This window comes from Syngnathoides biaculeatus, chromosome 3 (genome assembly GCF_019802595.1).
Source record: "Syngnathoides biaculeatus isolate LvHL_M chromosome 3, ASM1980259v1, whole genome shotgun sequence".
NCBI classification, from domain to species: domain Eukaryota; kingdom Metazoa; phylum Chordata; class Actinopteri; order Syngnathiformes; family Syngnathidae; genus Syngnathoides; species Syngnathoides biaculeatus.
Genome location: NC_084642.1, coordinates 40,160,098 through 40,179,336, shown reverse-complemented (window position 1 = coordinate 40,179,336; position 19,239 = coordinate 40,160,098). Strand labels below are relative to the sequence as shown.

At 43.3% G+C, this 19,239-nt stretch overlaps 1 pseudogene; it reads right to left on the bottom strand.

The window, feature by feature from the left end:
- Positions 1-4,898: 4,898 nt before the first annotated feature.
- On the bottom strand, positions 4,899-16,847 carry LOC133497507 (mitochondrial Rho GTPase 2-like; annotated as a pseudogene).
- Positions 16,848-19,239: the final 2,392 nt, after the last annotated feature.

The window sequence follows — 19,239 nt, the reverse complement described above, 5'->3', positions numbered from 1 at the left end:
TTTTCCCGGTCTGCTTGACACATACAAGACTTCACTCTAGATATGTTCTTCAGATTGTAAAAGGCAGTTTTTGTGATTTATTTGATGATTGTTGAAAGTCAGGTCGGAATCAATCAGAACACATAGGTTTTGGACTTGGTCTTTGGTTTTTAAAGATAGTCTAGGTGTAGGTACATTACAGTAGTCAAGTCTACTTGAGATAAAAGCATGGATGACCTTTTCCTGGTCTGCTTGACATATACAAGACTTGACTCTTGATGTGTTTTTCATCTGGTAGAAGGCAGTTTTTGTGAATGATTTGATGTGATTGTTGAAAGTCGGGTTGGAATCAATCAGAACACCAAGGTTTCGGATTTGGTCTTTGGTTTTTAAAGATAGAGAGTCCAGGTGCTTACTAACAGCAATTCAGCAAACAGCTTTTCTTTATTGCCAAAAACAATTGTCTTTTGTTGTGATTTAGTTGAAAACCTTTTTGGCTCATCCAGTTATTTATCTGATTTAGACAGTGGCACAATACCTCTATTGAACTGTAGTCATCTAGAGACAGTGCTGCTATAACTGTACTTTCTACTCCTTAGTTTGTCAAACTATTCTTGTTACATTTTTAAACATTCCTGATTGGTGGTCTTATTTAAAACAATTGTTTGATTGTGTCGGTTCTTAGAATAATTTGTGGCTCATGTACTGTCTGTTGTGCCAGCTTCAAAGTGTTGTGCACACAACACAACTACATTTATCAGTTGTGTCATATGGTAGTAGTCAAGCTATTTTCATGATTACATTATGCAGTAATTTTGCGAGTAGATTTAACATTTAAAAGTAAAATTTGACTCCCTGGAATCAACATTATTGATGTCAACAAAGTCTTTCTGACTACTCAATTACATTTTCAATAGATTAAACCTTTATTCAATATATCTGTAATGCGATTTTGACGATTCAAAACAGCAGCTTGAGATACTGGCAATTCAGTTTTGACTAGAAAACTGAACTTTACGTATCTGCAAAATCATATTTTCCCTTTCATTTTTATGGGGTTTCTCGTGACAGATGCATTGTCTAAAAGTAAATTGCAGATATCCCCTCGTAAACTACGGATATCTCAGCTAACTTGAAGGCAATCGTAATTCCAGTTTGAAATATCTACATCATTTTGATTTGTTATAATTCTACTTACAGATATCTACAATTTCATTTCACCAAATTAAAACTTCCCTTAAATATAAAAAAATGGATGTGTAGCTATCTTGAAATAAGTGCTGTGCTTCTCAATTATTTTCTGTTACGCCCCCCCCCCAGCAAGAAGAAAACAATTCACGTGCCCCCCACTCTTCGCCACACCCATAAATATTACAATTTGTCTATAAAATTGTTGTAAGTAGAGCTCTGCTTAACATTGTATGCTTATGAACAAAAATATATATATATATAAATATAGTTCAACTTACAAAGAATAAGTTTAACATTGTTTGTTTTAGTCTGTAACAGATAAAATCAATAACTTAAAATTCAGTTCAGCAACATGAACTCTTTAGCACAATATAAAAAACAATAACTTACAAAAAAATGAATAACCGACCCCCCGGCCTCTGGACTCACCTGGAAGACTGGATTTTCTCTGACCCATTCCCTAACAACGTATATGAGCTGCTCCCAGTATGGTCTGAGTTTGCCAGGGCCACCTCGTTCACCGAGATTGCGTTCAAGGACTCTGTCCCTGCGCTGAAGGATTTCTCCTCTGCACTTGTCATATTGTGCTTTCCCCTACTGGACTATTGACTGTGTTTTCAATTCGATGGGCCTCAATCACCTTTTTGGGCCATTTGTCAGCATATCCCTGCATGTACAGTGAATAAAATAAGTATTTGAACACCCTGCTATATTGCAAGTTCTCCCACTTCGAAATCATGGAGGGGTCTGAAATTTTCATCGTAGGTGCTTGTCCACTGTGAGAGAGATAATCTAGAAAGAAAAATTCTGAAATAATGTATGAATTTTTAATGATTTGTGTGATACATCTGCAAATACGTATTTGAACACCTGTCTATCAGCTAGAATTCTGACCCTCAAAGACCTGTTAGTCCAGCCTTTAAAAGTCCTCCTCCACTCCATGTATTATCTGGAATCAGATGCACCTGTGTGAGGTCGTTAGCTCCATAAAGACACCTGTCCGCCCCATACAATCAGTAAGACAAACTAGTAACATAGCCAAGACCAAAGAACTGTCCAAAGACACCAGAGACAAAATTGTACAACTCATATGGCTGGAAAGGGCTACGGAGAAATTGCCAAGCAGCTTGGTGAAAAAAGGTCCATTCCATTAGAAAATGGAAGAAACTAAACATGACAGTCAATCTCAATCGGAGTGGAAGCCCATGCAAAATATCACCTCGTGGGGTCTCAATGATCCCTAGAAAGGTGAGGAATCAGCCCAGGACTACACAACAGGACTTGCCCTGAAAAGAGCTGGGACCACCGTTTCCAGAGGCTGGAGGCTTCCAGGTGAAGAAAGACAATACACAAAAACTCAAGCGGAAAAGTTGACGCAAGTTCTTCCCATGGGTGTTCTCTCGTGTTTCACTGGCTTCTTCTATTTAAGACAAGGGCATTTTCTGGTCACATACTCTTCTACTTCTCTTTTCATGAAAGGACAGTAGAATCATGCGCGTGTGAGACTAAAAGCCTTCTCAACACCCACGTGCCCCATGTGTTGTGTAGCTGCAGCACTGTCTACTTGTATGTAGCGGGCAGGACCAGTTGTTGTTGTCCTGCACTTGTCCTATAGAGAAGACCATCTCTTTAGTGTAGCCTCTTCCATTCTCTTAACAGCCTTCTTTCCTGGTGTGTGTCAACTTCCCCAGTCTTCCTCCATCAGTGTAGTGTTGCTTTCCTTCAGGTTTATAAATTTCGCTATTGTGTGGTCCTTCCTTTGCTCTTGCACCAGCTCACTGTGACTGATAGCCTGCAGAGGCTCAACATAATGTTGGTTTTGAGATGTGAGGTTGAGGACTGCCACCCAGGCCACATGACCTTGCTGTGCCCTCCGGCCACCTTCCCAAACCACATATACTCCCTCATCAGTTAATTCCTTGGGGCACTCAGCCATGAAGGTGTCAATATCCAAGGGACAACGGCAGAAGATGTCGACTGAAGATGTTTGTTTTAACAGGCCCATATTTGTTGTCAAACTGGAAATCGTCCAGTTGTCCCACCCACCGTTGTCCCACTGCATTTAATTCGGCAGTCGTTAGGACATACGTGAGGGTTTTATTGTCCGTAAAGACTAAAGTGTGGTGCATCGAACAAATAATCCTGAAATTGATCACATATGGCCCACTTCAATGCCAGGAATTCCAGCTTTCCGCTGTGTAAGTGTTAATTCCGTTCAACTGCCGTCTGTGCGTGACCCATACCCAATCACCCTCATCTTGCCATCTTGGTTCTGATAAAGGACTGTTTGGGAGGCATCAATATGCAGTGTAAATGGGTGATTGAAGTCACAAATCGCCAACACTGTGGTTAGGGTCAGTCAGTCTACAAGGTACTCTCGGACCTGTTGATGTTGTGTGCTCCATTGTATTGATGTTCGGGAAGACAGCTGTTGGCCGTTTGCCTTTCCTTGTGGTAGGTTGGGCTGCCGAATTTCCTTTTTGACTGGAGAAGGTCATACAAAGGCTTGGCTTAGCGCGTGAAGTCCTGTACATAAGTCCGATAAATGCTCAGGAACCCAAGCAATTGCCTGATGTCCCCGACAGTCTGTGGTGTCTTGCATTTCAGCTTCTGCACACCCTCAATGTCTTTAGGATCTATTATAACCCCCTCTTCAGACACCAACCTGCAACATAAACCTCATTGCAGAAAAGTTTGCAATTCTCTGTCTTAAGCTTGGCCCCGTACTGCTGCAATGCTTGGAGGACCCTTCGTACTACTTCTACATGCTCCTCAAAGGACTTGGAGAAACAAAGCATGTCATCCAGGTAAGGGATACTGGACTTATCTATCAGTGTGTCAAGCATCCCCTCCATGCTCTTGTGAAATACTGCAGGGGCGTTGAATAAACCAAAAGGTATTGGGACCACTCAAAGCTCCCATAGGGCTATAAAACCACTCAGGTATCTTGATCCCTCATCAATGCAACCTTGGTGATAAACCTTCCCCTGATCCAAGACTCTGTGAGGTCCTGAATTCTGAGAAGAGGGTGGCGGTCTGGCACTGTTTTCTTCTTTAGGAACCGGCAATCAACACTAAAACGCAGGGACCCATCTTTCTTCCTCACACAGATGACGGGAGCTGCATAAAGGGACTGAGACTTTACGATCCACCCTTTAGCCAACAGTTCATGAATGTACTCTTTCACTTCTCTGGAAAGGGGTTTTGGAATGGAAGTGTAAGCCCACTATACCGGAATGTCATCCGTGGTCCTGATCTCCATTTGTAGGGAAGGGATGCAACCCATGTGATCACTGTTGTGGGAAAATACTCCGCATTGCTCATATAAGACCCCCTTTACCACTTCTTGTTGTTCTGGGGTGATATCGACTGGAGGAAGCCAGGGCTCAGCTGTAGTAGAGGTGATGGAAAAGACGTTATTGACCTCAACTGAGTTCTTTCTCTCTGTGGCCTCAGTGTGTTGCAACTCTGGGACACTGGTCTAAAGAATCTTGACGACATCTTGGATGGTTCTGTTGGAAGGAGGTCCTTTTGGGGTCCTTCCGCATGTTCGTCAAATTCCAGGTTCGGTCAATAACTGGACTCCAGAGGTGTGAAATGTGACAAAAACTTCGAAGTTTAATGAACAAAGAGCTCTGTGACACAGGAAAAGGCTGTGGCCCAACACCGAGTGTGTGTGTGTGTGTGTGTGTGTGTGTGTGTGTGGTGTGTGTGTGTGTGTGTGTGAAAGCAGAACAAAGATTATATAGGCAATTTTGGAAAGCTGCTGTTGGTGGACAAGTCTCAAAACAGGATATAACTGATGTGACTAGACACCCAAGGCCGGTGAGTCTGCTGAGAACCACCTCTGTTGTGACCAGACACTCAAAGCAGGTGCCTGCGAAAAACAACTCTGTTTTGGCTAGTCACACAAGGCCGGAGACTGCTGAAAAACAACTCAATTTAAGGCAGTTTCTGGAACTGGGTATTGGTGAAGGTTTGTGTCCTAACATAACCTTTTCAGTCCCCCTTTTGGACTCGACAGAGTCCAACTCAACAAAGCACGAAAATTTGATGTGGAAAAAAAAAAATCAAATTTGTACAATCTGGTAATGAAAGCAATGACGATAACCCAATAGCAAAATTTTATCATCCCTCTTATGAGTTCGAAAGAACTCAACAATTTAACAGATCAATGAAGGTTGATTGACAGGAGTGGGGCAGTTTTCTTTCACGGTTGAGGGTGTGACAGGTGCCAGCAACAAAAAGGGAAAAGCACGGGGTGCATTTTATTAATGAAATGTGCCATGTTGGGGTAAGTGTGTGTGTGGAGGTGAGATGGTGACAGGGGTCAAGGCGGGATGGGAGCATGGGCTGGTGACGTGGGTGTGGAATCTGGCGGGGCAAGAAGCTGTCCGGTCGGGGTACAAGCAGAGCGGGTCGATGAAAGATGGTACCACGTGTCCCCCTTTCCCTCCAATCGAACAGCAGATGACGTTCGTTCCACCGCCTTTCACGGACCGTCCCACCGGGGTTCAGACCACTTCCGCTTCAGCACCTTGAGCCACACAAAAACACAATCATTAAGCCCACAGGGAGCATCGGTTTGTTTTTCGGTGAGACGTTAAAACTCAAATGTTCATTCTTTTAGCTCGGGTGGCCCTTCAACTGATCATGCTAATAAAGGACTTGAGGGCACTTGGAACGGTCGGTTGGTATGGCACTCAAAGGGAGTCCACCTTTTTGATGAATTTAGAGACATTCGAACGTTCACTAAGGCAATTGGAAGTGCTTGTAGCCAATTCAATTTGGATGAGGCCAGTGCCTTAGCTAATTTTTCTGTGATGTTTCGGTTCATGCATTCGACTTGGCCTTTGGGATTGGGGGTGGTGCACACAACCGAACATATGTTTTAATCCCAGTGCTCTTTCAACATCTTGTAAATGTTTGTTTTTGAAATGGGTTCCATTGTCTCATCTTATCTTTTTTGGAAACACATGGGAAGGAATGTAATGATTGACTGGATGTTTGACCACGGTACTTGCTGTTTCAGATCTGCAGGGATACGCCTCAGGCCAGTCAGAGAAGGCGTCCACTATGACAAGCAAGTATCGATATCCCGACACAGATTTAATCATGTCAGTGAAATCCATCGACATCACCTGGTCAGGGGCAGTCATTTTCAGATCGTGACTGCCCTGGGGGGACTTGGTAGAAGGCATACTATTAAATCTGCTACATATACTGCAGTCCTGCAGTTCTTTTAACAATGGTTCTCATGAACGGGTGCCACCACATGCTAAGTCTCCTTAGAGTCTCTTCCACTCCCACGTGGCACAGTCCATGGGCTTCACTTATCAGTTGCTTCAATTGTTTTTGCGGTAGGATACACTTACCATCTTTTTTCCACACACCGTCCTCATTCTTCGTTCCCCCTTTTGACTTTCATGCACTCTTTTCCTCTGGGCTGGACTGCTGCTGCCACTCCCTAACCATGGCCATGCTCACCTCCTCTCTGGCTTTCAGCTCCGCTTCTTCACTGATTGTCATCTGTAAGGTTGGGAGATAAATGGCCACCTCTTTTGCAGCTTTGTCTGTGGCTGCATTTCCCTGTGTGGTGATGTCGGTGCCTAACAGCTACAGCCTTAGGTAACATGAGTGCGTCCCTGAGCGCCAAAATGTCTTGTTGATGTTCTATTGGAGCCCCCATGGCAGTGAGAAAATCGTTCCTTTGCCGCAGTGTGGATTACCACATGGGCATAGGCGGAGTCAGTGTAAATATTTGCTGTGACTCCTTAGGCTATGGCTAAAACAGTTTTGACAGCTACTATTTCGGCTCTTTGTGCTGATTGGATGCCGGTTAATTTTTCGGCCACGAGCGTTGTAAATGTGTCTCCTGTCCATTGAATTACTGCGAATCCTGCTTGTAGGCCTTCTGGGCCTTTGAAGCAGCAACCATCTGTGAACAAAGTAATTTCTGGGTCGCTTCAGAGTGTATGTTGTTCCACAACCCGTCGTGTGCAACAGTGTGGTTCTCCTTCTATCAAACAGTCGGCCATATTGATACCTTAATGTGTGAACAAAATGTTTGGTTGTGTCAATGACGCCTCAATTTTTCTTTGTCGCCCTCCTGTCATTGTAAATGCTTGGCTCATAACATATTGAACCATGCTGTGTGATGCTTGGATGGTCAATGGATGGCGCAAAACTACGTGTGATGTGTTTTGTACGAGTCGGGCCAGGGCGGATGCGAATGCTGCGCATACTGGATGTCTTTGCTCATATTTTTCAAGTGTGGTGGAGGCATATAAGCAAACCTTTCGCTCTCCTCCTCCCTCTTTATGAAAAAGAACAGCAGTAACACTGTTGGCTTTTTCAGACACATCCAGGAAAACATTTTGGAATAGTTAGGGCAGCAGCAGAGGACAGTTGTTATTTTAAAGCAATAAATGAGTCTTCTGCTGCAGGTGTCCAATGGAGAGGGTGAGTCAAGTTTCTCATCCCCTGTTCTTTGACAAGTGCCCGCAGTGAGTGTATTAACTCTGTGAAATCAGGCACATGGTGTCGTAATTGCACAAGCCTAAAAAGGTGAGCATTTGTTTGACGTTCGTAGGCTTTGCATGGTGTAGAATGTCGTCCTTGTGAGAAGGAGACATGGTCGTACCGTCGTGAAATAAGCCCGCCCAATAGTGAAACTTGAGGGCGGAAAATTTGAAGCTTGCTCTTTTAACACTTCAAGCCAACCATGGCCAAATGAGCCAAAAGTGAGCGAGTGGCGTCAATGCACGTTATTTCAGAAGGAGCAGCAAGCAAAATGTCTTTAACATATTGTACCAGCAGTACTCCGTCTGGAAGCTGCAAAGGAGCAGACAATTGTTTCAAATAAGCATTAAAAAGTCCGGGTGACAACACAAACCCTTGTGGAAGACAAGTGTATGAATAACATTCGCCATTCCATGTGAACGCAAAATATTTCTGCGTGCTTGGATCCAATGGGATGCAGAAAAAGGCATTTACCAAATTAATGCAAATGAAATGGGTGTGGAGCCGAGTGAGGATTAGGAACGGGTAGTGTGGGGGTAGTAACAGCAAATCATGGATCATTTGGTATTTGCCAGTGTTTCTTTTCTTAACCAGCAAAATTGGTGTGTTGTATTGGGAGTGTGGAATTTTAAACAACACTCCAACTTTTATCAATCCATTCATTGTGTCGGAAATGCCAATCAAACCCTACTTCTTAATTGGGTATTGTGGAACATAAATTGGGTCAGGTGTAATTTGAAACGTGACTGGAATCACATTGCAGAGGCCCACATCAGTGGGATCGGTAGACTAAAAATTGTCAGGCATATCAGCCAATGCCAGTGGAGCCAAATCACTGTCAATTGTTTCTCGACCATTGTGTCTGTCCAATAGGCAATGCTCCAAAATAGAAAATCGGTGAAATGCGTTGGATTGAATCCAATATGCATCAAGCAATGGAGAATACAACAAAGTATCAGATACAGTTGGTTGCCAATCAATAGCCATTGTGCATTCTCTGACAACAGGGCCAAGTTCACTGGCTGAATGTGTGGAAGAGACCAAAGAAATATGCGGGTGGCATGGTGGAATAGTTGGGCCGGGTGGGTCAGCCATCATGTACCATTTTAATTGTTCATCACTCAATGAAGTGTAGAATGCCACTCCAGGTTTTTCCACAAGTAAATGTTTGCCAATTGAACATCGGCGTCAATGTTCTGAAATGAATCTGCATAAACCTCATCGCCGTGCCTGTCATAGTATAGAGTGTAGTGGATACAATCACAAACCATGTCATAAGCACGAGGGTGTCGAATCCATGACTGACATAATGTCCAAAATTGTTCTGCCTCTTTCCATCCTTCAGATTCAATGTCCACGTGTGCCCAATAGATGTCAGAAGGGGCGGTGGCAATGGTAGATGTTGGGGTTTCTTGAATCAGAATCCTCATCTTTCGTAGAGCAGTGGAAAGTGTTTCCATCTGGAAACTGTAGACACAAAAGAATGCATGAGTCTGTGAATAACATTGAGTGGTGGTTTGGTGGGTGTGTGTATTGGCCAGCAGGTGGGGGCAAATACCGCAGGTTCGGTGGCTGCATGTGCTGGCCAACAGGTGGCGGCAGCTGGATGGGTGGGAGAGCGTGTGGTGCTGACGATGGCCACCACGGCCCGCCCATCATACTGTCCCCTGCCTCTTCCTCTGGTGGCCCAGTATCTAGGAGGCTGCGATGCGTGTCAGTCGAGCCCAATGTCCCATTTTTCCACAGAAGCACGCTACCTTGGAGAGGGGGCGGTCTCCCCACGTGGCCTGCCAATTAAAGGTAGCACTGCTATTCACCGGTGGGGTTGCAAGAACAGACACTGCTGCGCACTGACAGGACCGGATGGATGCACATGACACTCACCACTATTAGGCGCGTGAGCAATTTGAAATTGGACCTTGGAATCATTTTGTTTCTTTAAAGTTTGAAATTGTAACGTGGCCAATTGGGATTCAGCATTTTTATGTCTTTCTGCTTCTGTGTCAATTTCTTAGTGTGTTTCCTCAAGTAAAATTTCAACTGAGTCTTCCATCTATCATGGGCGGCGCCTGGGGGATCAGGACTATTCTGCATCGCCTGAGCGATAGTTTTGTGTACCCCCTTTAATATGGAAGCACAGAAAATTTGAGTATGTTGGTGTCAGTGGGCTGGTGCCCGGTTCGCTAAGCGATCTCAACCAAAGCACGGTCAATAAATGAATCAGCATTCTCATTAGATTTTGGAGCAAAGACCAGGTCAGACAGTACAATCTCAGCGAGAGGAAACAATTCCAAAGCACCCAGTATGTTATCAAAGTCAGCGACCGTGAGCGCATTACCATCAAGGAGCCTGCCAACAGTGGAGAGACATTAAGATGTCTTGCTGAGAGAGGCGAGTCGCTTGCGTCATCAGCATTTTCAAATCACCAATAATCAAAATTTGCTCAGTTGTATTACGCTGAACAGCCTTCAGCCAATTCGTCCCTCCACTTTGCATGGGAGGAAGCTCCTGGACCAACATTCTCAAATGGGATGGAGTGAATGGTTTGTGATACGTAGGTTGAAATCCTGTAAAAGGATCTACTTTAGCGATCATGGGGGCTTGCAAAGATAAATGAGGAGGCCCCTCTGCAGTGGTTGCATCACGCAGAAATGACGATGTATCAAAACCTTCGGATTTTGCAATACTCTGAGCTAAATTATTTATGACATTTAACACCTCCCCATGCTCATCACTTCAGGTACGTTCAGACTTGGACCGCACCCTCAACGTTTGCCGTGTCGTTTCATCTATGCGGCATTGGGCGTCGCATTCAGCGTTGCGCAATTGATTTAACATTCGGTCGCGCGCAATTTGAGGAATTTCTGTGCATCTTGCGAGCAGTTCCTTAAAATTGGCAACATCACGCAAAAATTGTCTGTCGTTTTCTTTACGGAGTGATAAATCATTAACAGAGTCTTGCATATGATTAATTGAGGCGGCGACACCAGCTCCGATAGCCACAGTAACATTATTGTATGATGAGTCCGTGGCTGCTCGCGTTTGGGGAAGTGTCTCTCGTTTCATCCCAGTCACACATGAAAGCCAACCACACAGTCATTCCGGGACACGTCAAATCGGATGTATTTTGCAACATTTTGTTACATTCGGAATACGGCGATTCCGCTGCAATAAAATAAGGTGGCGAAATGTGTGTGACAGGTGGCTTGGTTTCTCCCAACATAGACAGAGATATTTGCTTTCTCGCAGCCTTCAATGAAATTCCCATGCTTAACAATCTAGCTTTTTCCAGCATACATGACACCGTTTTGAATGGCTCTCTTACTCTTCCCCCTCAAATAGACAATCTGTTTTTTTTTGTGGACCTTAAAATCAATTTAATATTTCAAGTAAATATCCATATACGTACAGCCACTAAAGTGACATTTTTTCATCCATCCATTTTCTTTGGCACTCATCCTCACTAGGGTCGCGGGCCGTGCTGGACCTTATCCCAGCTGTCAACGGGCAGGAGGCGGGGTACACCCTGAACTGGTTGCCAGCCAATCGGAGGGCACATCAGGACTTTCAATCGCACCAACGGGGCAATTTAGTGTCCAATTAATGTTGCATGTTTTGGGAATGTGGGAGGAAACCGGACATCCCAGAGAAAACTCATGCAGGCATGGGGAGAACATGCAAACTCCACACAGGCGGGTTCAGAATCAAACCCGGGACCTCAGAACTGTGAGGCCAACGCTTTACCAACTGATCCACCGTGGCGGCACATTTTTTCAACCATAAGATTTAAAGTAGTCATTCAATCGTAAAATCATTCATCCATGGCAAGATCTGACATGCACAACAATTGAGATGTTACAAGAAAATAAACGCACATCCAAAGGTGACAAATTGGCTCGACCGTGATTTTTTTTTTTTTAATGCATAGGTTAGAACGCTTCTGAGATGTGACAAATAAATATTATGAACAATATTTATTAAAGGCAGAAATTACTAAATGCCATGTTTATCTTGCACAAAATGCTAATGCAAAATGCATTCTAGCCTGTAATTGACTATGAATCTTGTATTGATATTGGACTTGGTGTTCCTGGTGATTTTTTTTAACATCACTCAAGCTTCTCCTTTTTCACCACACAACACTTTCCCACTTCTTTCATCAACATGACCCATAATGCTGCAGACGTCAAGGTCGGGAGCCAGTCATTCATAGAAATATTCTCAATCCACTCACACACAACTCTTTTTTTCTTACTTTCTCTCTCACGCTCAGGAAGCCCTTCCACACTTACTTTGCATGCATTTTTTTACTTGGTCACCAAGTGGAATTTTCTGACCGTCTTCGGGGATGAGACGTAAATCAAACCATTCTTTTTCTCTGTCAAATACCCGTCCATTCTGCAATTTCAGTGATCAATTGATTGCGTAGAGGCGATTAATTGTCATACTATTATTTCATTCATATTATTATTTTATCATTTCTATATTTTATTCATATTATTGTATAATGGATCTGAATTTTTTTTTTTTTTTTTTACAGAATACCGGTACTCGACCTGCACATTTTTCTTAAATACTTCACACCGTAAAGTGAGGAATTTTAAGACATCTAAGATTCTTCTGAAGAACGATGTCACCTCTTACACAACAAAAGTAGGAATTATTGTTTCTATGATTCTCTAATAGAATGAAACTACCTCTATTCGCAGTATAATGTATCCGGTGTGATTTGTCTCTGTCCCCGACAGGTGTCTTTTTTCTCTCTGTCCCCGACAGGTTTCTCTCTGTCCCCGATGGTTTACTTTTTCTCTCTGTCTGCGACAGTTTATTTAACATACATTAAGTAGTTATTGGTTCGAGGAAATTGTGGTCTCTCAGATTCCGTAAGGGAACGATACCGTCTCTTAACACAAAGCATGACTTCTTGATTCTAAAACTCACTAGAAGAGTGAATCCGCCTTCTCTTTGTGCTACTTACAACACTTAATGTATTGGTTATTTCTCTGTTACTCTTTGTAGTTATGCGCTTTTATTCTCTTTACTTTCTCGCCGTAACATCACATTTCACAGTCTCCTATTCAATTTCAAACAATGGGAAATGAAATCTTACCACACACTGGCCGACAGACAGAAATTATATTGAGAAGATAAATGTCTTCTTACCTTGTCAAATGTGATTCCAAAATTTCTGCATGTGGGTCCACTGGATGGTTCAGAATCACGTCGGGATCACCAATTGTTGGAAGGAGGTCCTTTTGGGGTCCTTCCACGTGTTCGTCGAATTCCAGATTTGGTCAATAACTGGACTCCAGAGGCTTGAAATGTGACAAAAACTTCGAAGTTTAAGAACAGAGCGCTCTGTGACAGTGTGACACAGACAAATGCTGTGGTCTGACACAGAGTGTGTGCGTGCGTGGGTGTGTGAAAGCAGAACAAAGATAATATAGGCAATGTTGGAAAGCTGCTGTTGGCGGACAAGTCTCAAAACAGGATCTAACTGATGTGACTAAACACCCAAGGCCGGTGAGTCTGCTTTGTCCCTAACCTCTGATAAGTTGTATGGAAAAAGACTTCTTGGAACGTCTTTGGCTTGAATGAAATATTTGTACTACCCGGCGGGACTGAAGGATAAGCTTCTGTTTGCGCCCCATTAAACGGTACAGAAACTCCTTCAGTGACTCTTCATCTGCTTGCTTGGCACACATCAGATGCTGGAACATCTCCGCCGTATCTGGTTACGTGGTTCTGGCATCTCTGGATCTGGTCCTGCGATGCTTATGATGATGAGGGATCCTGGACAAGCTCCCACAAATTGTTATGGGCCTCAACCTTTGAGGCTGGAATCACAAAGTTATTTTTTTTTTCTTCTGAACTGACCTCTCCTAACTCTCCTCTTGGAACCATGGAAAGCAGAAGTGGACAATGAGCAGCAGAGAGCCAGTTGTTCCTTCTTCCCTGGAAAGCATAGTCTTGGGTAAGAAGGAAGAGTCCCAGCCACTTTATGCATCGCTGCGGACCATTACCGGTCAACTTTTGACTCCTTGACATTTCAAAATGCATTACAAAAAGTCAGAATGGCATTGTTGAGTTGTACAGTGTTAATTCTGGATGGTCATTTGTCCATGTTTTTAAATGTTAAGAACACTTGCCATGTCTGCAACAAATATTTCAGCACCCCGCTATATTGCAAGTTCTCCCACTTAGAAGTCATGGAGGGGTCTGAAATTTTCATTGGAGGTCTATGTCCACTGTGATGAGAGATAATCTAAAATGAAAAATTCAGAAATCACAATGTATGATTTTTGAACAATTTATTTTTGTGATACAGCGGCAAATAAGTATTTGAACACCTGTGAAAAACAATTTTAATATTTGGCACAGTAGCCTTTGTTTGCAATTACAGAGGTCAAACATTTCCTGTAATTGTTCACCAGGTTTGCACACACTGTAGGAGGGATTTTGCCCCACTCCTCCACACAGATCTTCTCTAGAACCGACAGGTCTCTCGGCTGTCGCTGAGAAACACGGAGTTTCACCTCCCTCCAAAGATTTTCCATTGGGTTTAGGTCTGGAGACTGGCTAGGCCACGCCAGAACCTTGATATTCTTCTTGCTGTAATGTGTGTCATCAACAGTATCAGTAAAATGTTATGCCATCGTTGAGCATTTATTTCACTTGGTTGAGGAATTCGGTTCTGAAAATTGCAGGGACCAGGATAAGCGTGTCCTGTCCCACTGCATCAGTACATTAACGAAGATTTTTATTAATGATTGTTGTACAGACGTTTTTTTCCAGAAACAAAATAAGTACAAACAAAAGTCCAAACCGAGCAAAATAGAAATACAGATAATTCCTTCATACTGTAATATGTGTCATCAAAAGTGTTAATAAAATGTTATACCATCATTGAACAGTTATTTTAGTTGGTTGAGGGATTCTGTTATGACATATACAGGGACCAGGACAAGTGTGTCCTGTGGCCTGTCCCGAGATATATACAGTATTGCACCCTCAAGGCAAATAATGAATCTGTGGTACTCTTTCTAGGCATGAACACAACAGTTCCCACAGCTTTGCAAATCGCCTTTGTTTATAAAAATGGGAACTAGGATACTTTTCCTCCATTCTTCAGGCATCTTCTAACGCTAGTATTCCGTTGAATAAGTTGGTCAAAAACTCCACAGCCACCTCACCAAATTGCTTCCATACCTCTACAGGTATGTCAACAGTACCCACTGCCTTTCCATTTTTCATCCTCTTAAGTGCCTTTCTAACTTCCCCCTACTAATTGTCGGGTTTAAGGGCCTGATTTTCTATTAAAAAGGCGAACAGACAAGGCTTCAAGTTTTATTTGCTGCAAGGGGAGCGACTGAGCCTCTCCCTGTTTCCAACCAACTCCAACTTGTATCCCCTTACAGCTTCTTTTTATTTACATAAATCACACGAGTGTATGTGCGTGTGTGTGTGAGTGAGTGACTGATTGATTTCATGTCTGATTGATGACACCTGTTTTCAAGACAATGAGTTCAAAGGTAGAAGTTAGGTGGTGATGCGTAACCAACTACAGTATGTACAAAATGAGAACATATGAATTATTTCTTTGAAATTTCCCTCCTGTTTATCATTTGGAAATACAAGTGGGGACATCAGAATGCAGTTGCATTTTCAGAAAGTTAATCATATAGACTTGAGCGTATAAAAGGCATCAGAAGTTTCTTTTTGGCTGGAGCTGCATATAATCAGGGTCTACTTTTTGTAGAAGGGCATAGTTCACAAAAATATTTGACCTTGCTCTAGCCATCATAGATTTCAAACATGGGATTACACACATCGTGAAAAGGCAGAACAAAGAACATTAATTACAGGTACAAGGGACTTCGTCATAACAAAATACCAAGGTCTAGAGGTGAACCAGGACCCCCCCCAAAAAAAACAAAAACAGTGGGTGAACATCATTGCTCATTTCTGAACCATTCAGGTGCGAGTACACAGCAGCCCAGGCAAGTCTGGTGTAGATGTTCCTGGTGCTGGAATCGGGAAATGTAGGAGAAAGGCAATGGTTCAGGCTGTCTGTATTTGGAGCAGAACTCAGCTGGTGTCACTCTGTGGAGCTGCTTGACTTCGGGGAGGTCTTGCTTGGAAGGCCACCAGCACACGCAGGATGTTGCTATCCATGTAATGTTGCTGGTATATGCTGGCGCAGTAGTCAAAGGAATGTGGATCACCGGCATCAAATATGAGACAAGTGAAGTTGCAGTGGGAGTCCGATGCCTTCAGGAAGTCCACTTTAATGTCCACTTCGTTTAGGATGAGGGACTTCTCTTGATTGCTGATTTGGACCATGTTTATGGCAAAGGGGGAGAAGGCACTGTCACCACTCGTGTTGGTCACATTATTGTGGCCTCTGAAGGCCTGGAGAAAAGTCATCTTGCCCCCGTTACCCGATTACCTTGCACAGAAATACTGAACGTTTCTCCTTCATCACTGTGACTGCAGATGTCTGCGACTCCTTCTCTGTGACAATCGGCTAGCCGAGGTATCCCAGGTGCTCTGGACAATGGTGGATGTTGAGATAAGTGACTGACAATGGAAGTCGTGATTAGAGATGTAACCCTCGCTGGTGGATCTTGGGAGAGTCATATATATTTCGGCGCCACACAGCATCTAAGAGCAAGCACAAAACAGATTCTTCAGGGTCCCTGTCCATTTAAAGTCAGGCCATTGTCCTGCACTCCATTGCTCCTATTTTTCCAAACAACTGTTTTTACATCATCTAAGGCCTTTGGTGCCAGTGGATTTCCAAAACAAGATTTTTGAAAATAGTTGAGCTCAGCGTCGCTGAGGATGTGGTCGTTGTCCTGGTTGGAGATGTAAAAGATTCGACTGAGCACTATGACACACTGAGGTTTGACCTGTTTATCTCCGGGGTCACACAGAGGGGCGGTGGGGTGGAGGACTGCCTTCTGTGCGTAGTAGAACAGCTTTGACGTGTTTTTCAGAGTCCTTGTACAATACTCTACGCATTTCTCAATCTCAGAAAACTGGTTCATGATGGGGAGAATGGTTTCCATGGAGCTACCCGAGCACAGATCTGACTTGTTCCCCACAAGGATGATTGGAACTCTTGAGGATCTCTCCTTTCTGTATCTCATCATTCTGCTCTTTTTCTGTGTAGTCCACGATGTGTGTAGGCACTTTCTCCCGAGTGACATCAGCAGGGATGGTGATTTCTTAAGCTTGAGATGGAACCTCCTCGGGGAACTCCTCTCCAACAAAGGACATATTGACAGAAGTCTTCCCCACTATGGCAAGCAATACGGTGGCGCAGGAAGTGCTAGCCAGTCCAGCAAACTACAATTGAACTTGAACTAATCAGCTTCCCACACACTGACACACTTGTCAACGTTGGCAGCCAACCACAGCTCATTCATTAACCAGTCCAAAGTCTTTACAGTGTTCACGAACACACTGGATGGTAGTGATGGCCCCTGAAATTGCCGATGGTTGATCCATCCCGGGAACGACTGACAGCTATGAGACCATTTTTTGCACCAGAGAGGATCACATCACCGTTAGCAGAGTATTGGACCGCAGTGACAGCAACGCAATGGGGATGTAGCTTCCTTTCTATTTCAGAGGTGGCGAGCCGATAGATGCGAAGGTTGCCGTCGCTGTATCCCACTGCCACGCACACACGCTGCAGACTGGTTGAGCACGTGGAACTGCACCACCAGTTCATTACTGGGAATGGACCACACCCTCAGACTGTCTTCTTCACTGCAAGTGGCAAATTTGGTCTCATCCGTCTGAAAGGCAAAATCATTCACCTTTTTCTTTGTGGCCGCTGACCAGCCGGATGTTGCTGTTGTCTGACCAGCCAATGAGCTAAAAGGTTCCCATGATGGTGCCCACATTGACCATGTTCATTGTATTGTCAAAGGCAGTAGTGACTGTGGTCCCACCCAGCATGACCTCTTGCTTAAACAACTGATCTCCCGCTTGTTCTGGTTTCTCCAGCGTCCAATGATCTAATCTCTACCAGTCAGATGGAAATGGTTTTGTCCAGAGCCTAAGAGCCAAAGCGGCCCTTCAGAACTCCGGCATAGACCTCTAAAACTTCAGTCCAACACAACCACTTCCAGATGGCTTTTCTCAGGACCCAATCACCAATGGGTACCAACAGGACCTGTGAAGAAGGTACAGTAGGCGGCAGATCATTTGCTTCTTTCACAGTTTTATTTTGCAGCATCTCTTTCATCCAATCAGCTAAAGTATTTTCTTCTTCTGACAGCTGAATTGGCTCCTCTACCATGGGCAATCTAAATGTTCTACCATATACTATTTCAAATGAGGACAATCCTTTACGTGGATTATTATTCTTATATAAAGTTTTACTAAATGAAAACATTCTGCCCAAGTTTTCGCTGTATGTTCCATAGTTTTCCTTAATCGAGACTTCACTGTCACATTGCTTCGTTCAATTAATCCAGCACAATGATTTTTTGAAGTTATTTCTAGATTTTTACCTACTTTACTGATTATTTCATGAACAAAATGTGGCCCATTCTTGCTGGACATTTTTTCTGGGATACCATAAGAAGGAATAATATGTTGAAACAAGAACTTTGCCACAGTAATAGTCTCAGCACTTGTACATGGAAAAATCTCCACCCATTTAGAGAAGGGGCAGATCAATAATAAATATTTCTAATTCTGGACTTTAACTCAATAAAATTAATGTGTAAAAACTGGAAAGGCTGACTAGCTTGGGGAAACTGCCCTCTCTTAGGTCTGTAGTTCCCTTGAGTATTGTGTTTGCAGCAAATAAGTTCTACAAAATCTTTGAGTCAGAATTGAATCCAAAGGTACAAAAATATGTATAATAGCTACCTTCCCTCATGTTGAGACATGGCAAAGCCCAGGACTCAAAATTGCCACTGTTTTAAAGTGATTTTTTTTAGTAATACTGTTTTTTCATTGATTATGTATGTGGTCTCAAATTCAGTGGTCTCAAACTCATTTCACCTCAGGGGCGCTGGAGGCACATTGTGGCTGAGGCTTGGCCGCAGCCACAAAGCACATGCACACAATTTAAAAGAGAAAATTTTAAAATGTCTTTTTTTTTTTAAGCAGAAAATAAGACACGCAAGAAAGCTGGTGTAAACAGGTCAAATCGAACTCTTCATGGCAAAACCACTGTAACTTTCACTCAATGAAAAATATTTCTCTGCTTGCATCAAGCCTTGTCACTGTCACACCCCCAAAAGCCACAACCCCATCGTGAATGGTAGGTTCGCCCTCTCCACACACAAGACTATAAAGTGCCATTCATATAAAACTTCATGGCTGCACTGTCATTTAACTTTCATAGTAAGGTGGTGGCAGCAAAATATCATGTTGGGGCCGCTAATGGCCTGCAGACCACCAGGTTGGACCCCTGATGTATATTATCTACTAGTTCAGTTCTTTTCTGTAAGTCATCACTGGGTTTCACTTTGAGGAGCATGTTTTGTGTGTCTTTTAGAACTGTTAAATCAATAGGAGGGT